Here is a 12,805-nt window from a genome sequence, read left to right as displayed (position 1 = left end):
TCCTTAATCCACTGAGTGAGGCTGGGGATCAGACCTGTGTCCTCATGGGTGCTAGTCAGGTATATTTTCACTGAGTCACAATGGGAACTCCAAGGTATTAATATTAAAGAAATCTGAGGTGACAGATTTGCAACTCCATCTAAATCTAAAATGATGTCAAAATAAAAAAAAATTAAAAGCAGCAGTTCCCGTTGTGGCACAGTGGAAATGAATCTGACCAGGAACCATGAAGTTGCGGGTTCGATCCCTGGCCTTGCTCAGTGGGTTAAGGATCTGGCATTGCTGTGAGCTGTGGTGTAGGTCACAGACACGGCTCAGATCCTGTGTTGCTGTGACTGCGGTGTAGGCTGGCAGCTGTAGCTTCAATTCGATCCCTAGCCTGAGAACCTCCATATGCCTCTAGTGTGGCCCTAAAAGGAAAAAAAATTAAAAGGCTTTATATCAATATATGCATCTTCCTGACACCATTATGAATTATGCATCATTCTCACAGATGGAAATTTTCAATACCCTCAGAATTAACCCTTCCAGGAGCACAGCCCTATTTAAGTCATAGAAAGAGCCCTCTTCCTTTAGGAGTTAGTAGACCTCTGCTTTCCATATGGGTAAGGTGCTTGAATGAAGTCTGTTTTCTCATCTGTAAAATGGAACAGTAAAACACTACAAAGCAAGAGAAAACTGTTCAGCCTCCTCCATTTCCCTCGTCACTGCCAACCTTTGTAGGTTATATTGACAACATCTCAGCTGTTCCATTTGATGTCTAGTCACCTAATTTGGGTTGGAAGGGAATTGGGAAGTATTAGAGTCTCTCCTGCCAATCACAGAGAAGCCTGGGTCTGCATTTGCCCAATCCCACTAAAGCACAGACAGTCTATGTGCCTAGCTGAGCCATAACATTGTCCCATTAACTAGACTAAACTACTGTTGGCCAAGGACCTTGCTTAATATGGCATACTTCACCCAATGCATCTTAAACTTTCTTGTCCAATGGACAAAATGTCTATGATTCTCTCATGCTGGCATCACTTGTCTGCTGAGTCAAAATTCTCCAAAAAATTTTGAGCTAAAAGTGATAACTTCTCTAGCAACTTTTATATTCTACTTCCATTAAAAATCTTGAAAGGTAAGGTGGCTAAAACATAAAATTTGGCTAAAATATTATCCTTCCCCACTTGATCCCAGCCTAATTGCTATTTGACTGCCACTAATCAATGCTACTTTTTTTCTGAACAGAAAATGAACTGTGTATCTTTAGAAAAGAATGGGCTCTAGAGGAGTCTGATTTCCCCAAACAGTTGTGTTTCCAGAAACATTTTTTTCTTTTAGAAAATGAATACTTGGAACAAAAGCACTTGAATCATCTCTACTGCTCTGCTGAGTAAGAATAAAATCATGGGGTTGTTATCCCACATTTCTGCCTCACAGAGTGCAGTTTCTAAATAAGCTGGATCATTGTAATCAATGAAGCATGATTCTTTAGAAAATCAAGAGGTATGAGAGAGGCAGCTATGTCTAAATGCACAAATTCAGGAAGACTAGAGAGGGAGGAGGAAATAATGAGCATGCGGGACAAGGAGAGCAAACATAGTTGGCACTGGTAGTGGTATTGAAAGAGAAAAGACACTCAAGACCAAAATACAGACTTGGAGCAGGATTCACTTTCTTTTTCCTTTTCTAATTTTTTTTTTATTTCCCCGATACATTACTTTTTTTCCTATTGTACAGCATGGTGACCCAGTTACACATACATGTATACATTCTCACTTCCGTTTTTTTTTTTTTTTTTTTTGTCTTTTGTCTTTTGTTGTTGTTGTTGTTGCTATTTCTTGGGCCGCTCCCGCGGCATATGGAGGTTCCCAGGCTAGGCGTTGAATCGGAGCTGTAGCCACCAGCCCACGCCAGAGCCACAGCAATGCGGGATCCGAGCCGCAACTGCAACCTACACCACAGCTCATGGCAACGCCAGATCCTTAACCCACTGAGCAAGGGCAGGGACCGAACCCACAACCTCATGGTTCCTAGTCGGATTCGTTAACCACTGCGCCACGACGGGAACTCCCTCACTTCCTTTTTCTTGATGAGTATTATAAGACAGTTTTGTTTTTGTTTTTGTTTTTTGCTTTTTAGAGCTGCACCTGCATCTTATGGAGGTTCCCAGGCTAGGGACTGAATCAGAGCTACACCTGCTAGTCTGTGCCACAGCCACAGCAACACAGGATCTGAACCATGTCTGCAACCTACATCACAGCTCACAGTAATGCCAGATCCTTAACCCACTGAGCAAGGCCAGGGATCGAACCTGCATCCTCATGCATCCTATTAGGGTTTGTTAACTGCTGAGCCAGGAAGGGAACTCCTATAGGACAGTTAAAATTTGTTTCTTCTTGTTGTGATGGTCCATATATTTGGGGATACATATGAAAATTATTGCATGCCATAATTTATTCAATCTTTCTTCTCAGAAAATACTGCAAATGATTTGGTCAACAAGTTTTGAAGTTTTACACTGTTAGCAAAATCTCTCCTTTAAGAGTGCTTTTTTTTTTTTGTCTTTTTGCTATTTCTTGGGCCGCTCCTGCAGCATTTGGAGGTTCCCAGGCTAGGGGTCGAATCAGAGCCGTAGCCACCGGCCTATGCCAGAGCCACAGCAATGCGGGATCTGAGCTGCGTCTGCAACCTACACCACAGCTCACGGCAATGCCGGATCGTTAACCCAGCGAGCAAGGCCAGGGATCGAACCCGCAACCTCATGGTTCCTAGTCGGATTCGTTAACCACTGCACCACGACGGGAACTCCAAGACTGGGTTTTAAAACATGTAAATATATGGAGTTCCCGTCATGGCTCAGTGGTTAGCGAATCTGACTAGGAACCATGAAGTTGCGGGTTGGATCCCTGGCCTTGCTCAGTGGGTTAAGGATCCGGTGTTGCCGTGAGCTGTGGTGTAGGTTGCAGATGGGCCTTGGATCCCACGTTGCTGTGGCTCTGGCATAGGCCGGTGGCTATGGCTCTGATTCGACCCGTAGCCTGGGAACCTCCATATGCTGGGGGAGCGGCCCAAGAAATGGCAAGACCAAAAAAAAAAAAAAAAGAATAAAAAATAAAACATGTAAATGTAGTGCATGTATACAGCAAAACATTTCAAAAAGTACTGAAGGTGGAGGTCCCATTGTGGTGCAGCAGAGACAAATGTGACTGGTATCCATGAAGATGCAGGTTTGATCCCTGGCCTCACTCAGTGGGTTGGGATTCCAATGTTGCTGTGAGCTAAGATGTAGATTGCAGACATGGCTTGGATCCTGCATTGCTGTGGCTGTGAGATAGGCTGGCAGCTTGCAGCTCTGATTTGACCCCTAGCCTGGGAACTTCCATATGTCATGGGTGGTGTGGCCCTAAAAAAAAGCAAAAAAAAAAAGGACCGAAGGATATGAAACTAAAAGTCTTCTTTTTTCTTGCTCTTGCCTGATACTCTTCTCAAAGACACCCACTGTTAATAATGTCTTATTTATATTTCCATTTTAATGAAACCACATATGAGCATTCTTTTTTTGCAAGCAGAACCATAGTATATACACTGCTCTGCATTATTTTTTCACTTCAGAAAATATTTCCTTGTCAGCCTGTATTTTCTTTTTATGGTTGCCATTTTTAATGGATATCCCATAATTTATTTAAGCATTCTTGTGTTGATGGACATTCAATTTATTTGGATCTATTGCAAAAAATTGCAGTGAATCATATATTTTCTTCACAAGCATATCTGGAGCAGAAACTCCTAGAATTATAATTGCAGGTCAATTACAAGCTATGTATTCTTAAATATTGACTGTATAATTCCATATGGCCCTCTGCTGTTATGGGAGTGTCGGAACATTTATGGACTTAGAAAATCCTCTTCTGTAGAGGTGCTTTTAGTCTCCACTAGGGCAGAAAATACCAAACTACTGATGTATTCAGCACTTAGTGAAAAGACAATAGCACAGCTTCTGGTTCTGTACTCAGGAGATCATACCTGAATGTGCCATCTCAAGACAGACACTGGAAAGTAGTTGACACTCAAAAATTATTTGTTGAATTAATGAATAAATAAATTGTGACAGTGCTGATATAGAGTCCTATGTGTTCAATAGTATTAAACATTAAAAAAACTCATCACTTAAACAAATAAAAAGCACAAATTTTAACAAATTTTATTTGCATTTTTGTGCTAATAAGGAAGATACATAGTTTGAGATAAGTAAAAAGGAATGTTCAAGTTTCTCACAGTAGATAGATATTCTAAATGGCCAATTATTAATTTCTATTTCCTCTATTTTCTTTGGATGATATTTGGCCTATTGTGATTTCAACCATATTATTATTAATGTATTTATTTCTTAGGTACATGTTTAAATGCTTTTTATTTTATGACTTTCTTTCACTTTGTTTACAAACTTTCTTTTTAGATTTTGGCAAAGATACTTCAGTATCCTCATCTGTGAAATGAGGTGTTCAGTTTAGAGGTTCATCAGGGTTCTTTCTGGTTCTAAGAGTCGGGGAAATCCATTAGTATCAGGTTCAAGGGAATAATCTGCACCTTTGGCATTATAGGGGTTTTGGATTTCAGTGCATATCTTCCAAATGAGGATGTCTGGTTGCCTTGCACATAACTAAAGGGCAAATATAAATAATTAGACTTTAGCAGAAGGGGTCTGTGCTTCAATCAGTTCTATTTCTCCGCATCCTCACAGCAAAGATTTTTTTTTTTTGCTCAAGTTTATATCTATTCAAATAATTAGTTTTATTTGCAGCAAAAATTGCCAATCTGGAAAAGATATTATTCCTTCGGGAATTCATAAATTTCGTTTACTAATTAACTTACTCTGAAAGCATACTAGAATGCCCTTTAAATAAATATCAAGTTAATCAAATAACATTTATATAAACCTTGATTTTGTGTAAGGCTCAATCACTTATGTCATTTAATGAGGGGCTAGATAATGATTAGGTGTATAAACCAAAACAAAAGATAATTCTACAATTTACTTTCCCAAGTCCTATGTTATTTCGTCAAGTAAAAACCCCAAATTATAGATTAATTCTCAAGACCTTCAGCTTTCTAAGATGCCTCCTTGATTCTGGCACCCATAATAAATGTTTCCTTGGCACTAAGTTGTCCATTAATCAATATGAGGTATGTTCTGTATTTTATTTAATCTCAAGAAAGACTTTCTCAGTGAGATCAAAAACTGATTTATGTTTTTTCATACTAACTTGAAATGCATGCATAACCAACATGCAGAAATCAGAGATGGAAAAACTCTATTGGTCTAACCCTATTCCCAGACTAGTGCAAAGTGGGGTGTTCGAAGGGAGGGAAAAATGAGTCCAAATGGCCACCAAGGACACATGTATAAGAAATGAGTGTCAACTCCCAGCACCAGCTATGAGCTGATCCCACACCTGACAACACCAAGATGAACACACTGTACCTTAAAGATGAATTTCCAGGTGAGGTGGTATCCTGCTGAGGTGCAAAGGAAGACAAGTCTCAGTCCCACTCCTGGATCCTCAGTTCTGATTTGTGAAGGCCAACAGGTGCTGCCCTGAAATTCATTATCACAGCCTTTTATATATGGAGTGAAGGAGTTACAGAAATCCCTCAACCTTTCAAGGTCATTTAAACCAAATTAGTAGCAGAATTAGACCATATCTTTCCAGGGACATTGTAGATTTCCCTTGTGGTGAGAGATGACTCTAAGCAAATTCCATCTATTGCTACCCCACCCACCCCAGGGGAGGAGAGCTTCTGTTTTGGCAGATCTCATGGGTGCCAGTGACTTGGCCTGAACCAAAAGAGATGACTTAGAACCTATACTGGATTATCCATGTCCCCTGTTCCTCTGAGACTTGTGAAAAGCCATCCTCTGCCCCTCGATGTGCAAAAGGGACTGGAATGGTGGAACGAGTCACTATTGGGTGTAACATTACAGGAAGACTTAAAGAGGCATCTTGTTCTTTGGAGCCATTAGTCCTTGAATAGAATCTGGTGAATGACATATCACTGGTCTGCTTAGTTCTCTGCCAGCTGAAGCAGGAATTGACCCCTGGTGAGTGTTTTCCAATAAAATGCATCCAAGTGAGATGACTTCTCATTTTAGAGTGGCTCTTATCCCATTTTAGAGGAGCACATTTTGTCCTTGGGAAAAACACTTAGAGAATACTCACTCATCTGATAACAAAAATAGCTCTGGTTTTCAACAAATCTTTCTGCTATGCTACTAATTGCATACTCATTACTTGGTTCAGTGAATTATAAATATACAACTTACATTGCATGTGATGACCTTGTCTAATATTGATGTTCAAATTTTATCTGGTTGAAGTGGTAATATTTAATATTGAATCTATGAACATACTTCAATGAGTCCACTTACTTTAAACTGGCTGAACAAAATTTTACAGAGGAAAGTGGTTTTCATAAGGACAGAGAGGAGTTAATTCTGAAACCACTTGTAGAGTACCACCTATACAAAAGCAACAATTTAAAGAAAGAAAATCTCAATGAAAAATGTATCCAAGGAGGACATTGAAACCACAGATGCCTATCATTTATACTTCAGAAAATGCAGTGAAACTAAATACTAGCAGGTGACAGATTATTAAATGACAATTTCTGTCTCTAACTCCTGATGAAATAAAATTCGTATTTTATGGCAAGAGGAGAAGAATTTAAATATAAAATTTTTCTTTGATCATTTGGGTCTCTTTCCTCCCCTTCAGTGTATGTTGTGTGTCTGCATTAACCAGACCTCCTTAGGAGAAGACATGGCTTCTTAATCTCATCCAGGGTCACAGCTCATAGGTAATAGAAGGAGACTGGGGTTCCCGTCATGGCTCAGTGGTTAACGAATCTGACTAGGAACCATGAGGTTGCAGGTTCTATCCCTGGCCTTGCTTAGTGGGTTAAGGATCTGGGGTTGCTGTGAGCTGTGGTGTGGGTCACAGACGCAGCTGAGATCTCGTGTTGCTGCGGCTGTGGTGTAGGCCGGCAGCTATACCTCCAATTGGACTCCTAGCCTGGGAGTCCAATTGGAGCAGGCCTAGATAAGGCAAAAAGTCAAAAAAAAAAAAAAGGAGATAACCTTCCTTCTTCATCTTGTAAGGGGCCATGGCACCCATTGATAGGGATAGAGTAGGATAATTACCAAGTAGTTGTAGGAGTCCCAATAAGGGACCACAGATAGAAAGGGACATCTGGGGAAATTTGGGAGATCACTATAAGTTAATAATTGCTCAAGAGGGCCATCAGAAGGAACAAAGCAGACTTGCTTGACTAGTGGAGGCATGAGATATGCCTCAGGTCACTGGGTGGGGGATGGGGTGAGGGCTGCATCCAAGTTCATACCAAGGGCAGGAGTTTAAGGACCACCATTCTACTGATATGAATAAGCACCATGACAGTCCTAGTTTGACCTTATAGGGTCAAATACTCTCTTACTGGATACCAAGGAAGAGCTACTACTCTACTTGAAGAAAGAGGAAGAGGCAGTCCTTTCCCAATCCCCACTCCCCTTGGATTATAAAAATGTAGCCCACCTAATCCTTGGGGCAGAGCATCCTTGTCTGCCTGCTTGCATCTCTTACAAGTGTCGTATCTAAATAAATCTATTTCTTGCTTGTCACTTTGTCTCTCACTGAATTCCTTCTATTCTGAGACAGAAAGAAGCTGAACCTCAGTAAGTCCAGACTCTGGGTGAGTGATTTTAATTTAAAATCCATGGGTTCAAATCTAGGCTGGGTTTGAGTCCTGGCATATGGGTTCAAGTCCCAATCTGGGTTCTGGCTAGGTTCAAACCATAAGTGCTATCAGTTTCACCATGACCCTCTATATTTGTTTTGTATGCATAGATATGGATTGTGTAAACCATCAATAATATATAATTTAATATACAGTCCTCTGTCTCAAAAATTTGCATAACTGTGCTTTGAATTCTAACTGGCAGAACAGTTCTTGGAACTTTCTGAGAGGCTGTTTTCTGGTTATAATCCTCAGTTTGGCTCAAATAAAATTTTCCATTTCTTACATCAACTGATTAATTTTTTTTTCAAATATGTATGGTGTAGCCAACAGGAAATCAGAGATAACCCACTGGGAGTTTATCCTGAACTGGTTCTTGGTACAACGCATAGGCCCATTGAGCCCCACTGGTTCCTTAGAAGTTCTGGTGAGTTCCCCTGACATCCAGATCTCATTGTGAAACCAAGCAGGGCCCTGTGCGCTCCTGGGCACACAAGGCTTTCTTTCTGTGGCCCCCATTTCTTGCTTTTATGGAATAAACTTCAGCCTCCATGACCTTCCCTGAGTTCCAAAGGGCAGGCTCAAACAGTTGCTCATCAGGGAAGGGAGGGGATACAGAGACCCCAGGGAGGAGCAGTCAAGAAACAATAGTGCAGCCTTGGGGCAGGGTCCTGGTTCCTCCTCAAAGTATATAGATAACAATATCTTTGGGTTCTTCTACAGAACTAAACCCCTCAATGAATGGAATACAGTAATGAAGCATTCTTTATTCTGGAAAGAAGACCACCAGACCACTGAACACCAGCTTTGAAAACAACGCAAGCTTGCCTCTACCCTGATCCTTATCCACGGCCCTATTTTTCACTCCCCAGACTGTAAAACCACTTCCCAAACTCTCCTAAGTGGGGAACAGTCTTTGAGGCATTAGCCTGCTGTGACCCTCCTTTGCCTGGCAAAGCAATAAAGCTATTATTTCTCCTTCACCCAAAACTCTGTCTCCATGTTTCTTTTTGGCACCAGTGAGCAGAGGAAGAGTTCTGGCTATAATTGTGTGAGTGATGATCCTTAAAACTTTATTCAAACTATTCTTACTTAAAACATGGAGTCTTTTTTTTTTTTTTTTTGTCTTTTGTCTATTTAGGACAATCTCCTCAGCATACGGAGATTCCCAGGCTAGGGATCGAGTCAGAGCTGTAGCTGCCAGACTACGCCACAGACACAGTAATGCAGGATCTGAGCTGAGTCTGCAACCTACACCACAGCCCATGGCAATGCTGGATCCTTAACCCACTGAGCAAGGCCAGAGATTGAATTCTCATCCTCATGGATACTAGTCAGGTTTGTTAACCACGGAGCCATGATGGGAACTCCCCCATCTTAAAAAAAAAAAAAAAAAGATTTCTATTTTTTCAATTATACTTGGTTTACAGTGTTCTGTCAATTTTCTAAAACTTGTCTTAAGGGGCACTGGTACACTACCTAGGCAGAATCCAATGAGAATCTGGGCAGGAGGCCTAAGAAAACATAGGTGGCTGGGTTTTGTTAAGTTTGGATTAAATTGAAAAAACAAACAAAAAAACAAATTGACATGTGGTCTTGTGAGAATTAACACATATCTTTTCTAACAAAGTAAGACTTGGTTACTCCATTTTGTTCCTGCTTTGTCTGAGACACCTTCCTCTACCCCCCTCTTTCCCTCTTCTCCCAGTAACAATTTGTTTCAAATTAGCCAACTGAGAAGAATGTGTGCCCTAACCCAACCAATGGGAAGGGAACAGATACACTGCCTGTGTCAGAGATAAATAGAGGAGGGGGGGGGTCTTCCTTCTTCATGCACTTTTTGAGCACTCATGCCCTTCTGCAGAAATAAAGAGCCTTGTCAAGATCTCCCTGTGTTCGTGTGTCTCACTTTCCAACACTGACGATCCAAGCCGAGGTCACCTTTCCCCAACACTCTGAACTGAGAAAAACTGTGCTAGTGAAATTTTGCTAGTGAATTAGAATTATTTCAAATGCTTGAATTATTCAGCTCTGAAGAATAAGGGAGACCCACTACAACTAGCAAGTAAATACTGCATGACCAGAGGCCGATAATCTAGTGCTCCAAGCACCCATGGTAATTGTAAACTGTTGAAAGGAGAAACTAAGAAAAAAAAAAAGAGTTGAACTGTTTCAAGGGTAACTCTTTGGTTAGCTAAACTCAGAAGCAAGGACACATTTGATCCACCATACTGTCCTCAGAAACTTGTTCAGATCATTTCATATCTGAATTAGACTACCAGATTAATAATGGAAAGCCTAAAGGCAAAAGAGCGCCCATGCAGGCAACCACCTATGGGTTTATGTATGCTCGCAAGTACTTAACAGGGAATTAAAGGAAACCCCACCCTGAACTGGCCAAGATTGGGTTCTTGTTTGGGGCACTCCCAAACTGATTTTTTTTATGGACTGTTTTCAAGCCAATGGTCTTCTGGGTCTCTAGCAGTAGGGTCTGCCAGAAACAACAGTGGTAAAATTTTTTCTCTTTCTAAATTAATTAGCAGGGAAAAATATGTTTAGGGCTATCTCCTTGGATCCTTTGAATTGGAAAAACTTCTAAATTGTTTAAATTGAGAGAGCTCTCATCTTAAACTATTGTACCTGATTTTTGTTGGTATGCAGAAGCCCCCAAATGCTTTAAAACTCCAAAATAACCTCATTAAAAGATTTATTGCAGAAGGCTAAGTAAAGATTAATGATAAAAATGTACCTATAACTTTAACTATTGTTCCCCTCTAAACCTTATTCAAATAGTCATTCTAAAATAATCTTTTGTCTGAATTGCCTTCCCCATCTGAAAACCCTAGTCCTTGTTACAATGGGACCATCTGAAGCTACAGGCTAGCCTCTTCAGGTCAAATGTGAACCAAGGGCCATAGTTAAAAGTGAGGCAGTTATAGGGATGGAGTAGGATAATTACACAGGTAGTTATAGGAATCCCAATAAGTCCCATAGATAGAGAGGGAAACCTAGGAAATTTGAGAGCTTTTTGGAAAGCATCAAATGCCTATGTGAAAGTGACCATCTCTTTAAAATATAAATTTCAGGAAGGTAAAACAGAGCAATAGGTAATTTGGAGCTTGACTTAGGTACAAATAGAGATCTTAAATGTCTTCTCCATAAATATTAGTAAAAAGGATTTAGTGATCTGGGCAGGTGATCTGGATTTGTCCCATCTACCAGAAACCCAATTTGAATCCAACCCTTTTTGTTATTGATGGGTTTTATATTATTGTACCTGATTCATGGCTGAAATTTGGGGATGGAAATGATAGGGTGTCTCAAGTCAGCAACTGCAGGACCTGGAGGCCACGTTCCAGAGGAACCACTACCCGGACATGAGTATGTGCATGCAGGAGGAGATCGCTGTGTGGACCAACCTCACCGAGCCACACGTGCAGGTCCGGTTCAAGAACTGGTGAGCCAAGTGGCGCAAGTGCGAGGGTAACCAGCAGCTGGACCTGTGCAAGGGCGGCTACGTGCCCCGGTGCAGCGGCCTGTGAGGATGTGTACGCCGCTGGCTACTCCTACAACAACTGGGCCACCAAGAGTCTGGCGCCAGCGCCACTCTCCACCAAGAGCTCCACATTCTTCAACTCCATGAGCCCGCTGTCGTCACAGTCCATGTTCTCCGCCCCCAGCTCCATCTCCTCCATGACCATGCCCTCGAGCATGGGCCCTGGTGCCGTGCCCAGCATGCCCAACTCGGGCCTCAACATCAACAACCTCTCTGGTCCTCACTTAACACCACCATGTCACCGGGCGCCTGCCCTTATGGCACACCCGCCTTGCTGTACAGCGTCTACCCCGGACACATGCAACTCAGGCCTAGCCAGCCTGCCGCTCAAGTCCAAGCAGCACTCCTCGTGAGGCTACAGGCAGCCTGCAGGGACCGGCCTCAGGCCTCAAAGCATACCACTACAACAGCTGACCTCCCAGTAGGGCCAAGAGGACCGGTGGTGGGCCCGGCACCCTGGGGGCGGGCACTGAGGACCTGGCGCCTCCACAGCCCCTTGCTCCCCACCTCCCCACCTCTGGCTTGGTTTTGTGTTTGCTTTCCTGGACCCCACTCAGCCCTCCAAAACAAGATAAAACGAAGCAAAAAGACGTCGGAGAAAAGTGCTGGAGAAAAACAAAAACGGATGAGCTTCAAATTTCCTCGGGATGGTGCCGGTGGTTCGTGTTCGCGCCCTCCCAGCAGGATGGGCTGCTCCGCGGAGGGGATGCGGCGCGGGAGGAGCGGGCCGTGACCGGTAGCTCGGAGGGAGCGCTCCCATAACCCGCGTTCCCGCCGAGCTGGACCCGGACTGAGCGGCCACGCCTGAGAACTGGAGCGCCACGGAGCCCGGGCAAGCCTGGCCCCAGGCCCGGTGCGAACCTAAAGGCCCCCTCTGAGCTGGGCGCGGCCGAGCATACCTTAGCTCCATCCAGATCCAGGTTGGAGCTGGCGTTGGGCGGGGGATCTAGGTACCCATCCCAGGGTCCAGGACTAGCAGTGGACCAGCACTAACGGCCCAGCACGCCTGGCCTATTTTAAGGCCACAGAGCTGCAGCTGGAGGTGTGGACGAGGATGGAGGGTGGGAAAGATTCGTCTCTGAGCCTCCAGCCCCCGAGCTTCGCCGCCGGCTCAGGTCCTCCGCTTGGCTTCCTGGCTAGGAGGTGGCCTCCTGTCCCAGCGAAGAGCCCCTTCCTCACCCCCCGCTGTGCAAGAGTCCAGCCCTGAGAGCTTGGGGGCGCTGCCAGGGCCCCACGCCCGCCCACACTGCATACCCGCTCTCAGGCCCGTGCCCCTGTTTACAGCGTCTCTGTGTATGTCGCACTGACTGTATAGAATCATAAATCTATAATTTATATCGACTAGTTCATGTACACCTATTAAAACCATAATACGAGCATGCTTAAAAAAAAAGAGAAATTATAGGGTGTCTGTATCTGTTTGTGTGTTTGTATACCTCTGTGTTGTAGATGTTTGTTATTCCCAAAGTT

The 12,805-nt window shown here is 43.1% G+C and overlaps 1 protein-coding gene and 1 pseudogene across 2 annotated transcripts in view; one reads left to right on the top strand and one right to left on the bottom strand.

The window, feature by feature from the left end:
- Positions 1–12,571, bottom strand: part of LOC125119344 (protein FAM240B-like) — a 31,066-nt gene extending 18,495 nt beyond the window's left edge. The window contains exons 1-2 of one of the 2 annotated variants that reach the window (XM_047766183.1): positions 12,235–12,571; positions 5,471–5,584 (exon numbers count right to left, since the gene is read on the bottom strand). The gene's annotated coding sequence lies outside the window, so the exon portion shown is untranslated. Of the gene's footprint in view, positions 1–5,470; positions 5,809–12,234 lie in introns of those variants that run through there. The other variant, XM_047766182.1, reaches the window with a different exon arrangement.
- Positions 10,098–11,749, top strand: LOC125119343 (pituitary homeobox 1-like; annotated as a pseudogene).
- Positions 12,572–12,805: the final 234 nt, after the last annotated feature.

This window comes from Phacochoerus africanus, unplaced genomic scaffold (assembly GCF_016906955.1).
Source record: "Phacochoerus africanus isolate WHEZ1 unplaced genomic scaffold, ROS_Pafr_v1 Scaffold_75, whole genome shotgun sequence".
NCBI lineage: Eukaryota > Metazoa > Chordata > Mammalia > Artiodactyla > Suidae > Phacochoerus > Phacochoerus africanus.
The sequence above is the reverse complement of the archived record's forward strand: the minus strand, read 5'-3'. Positions and strand labels throughout refer to the sequence as shown.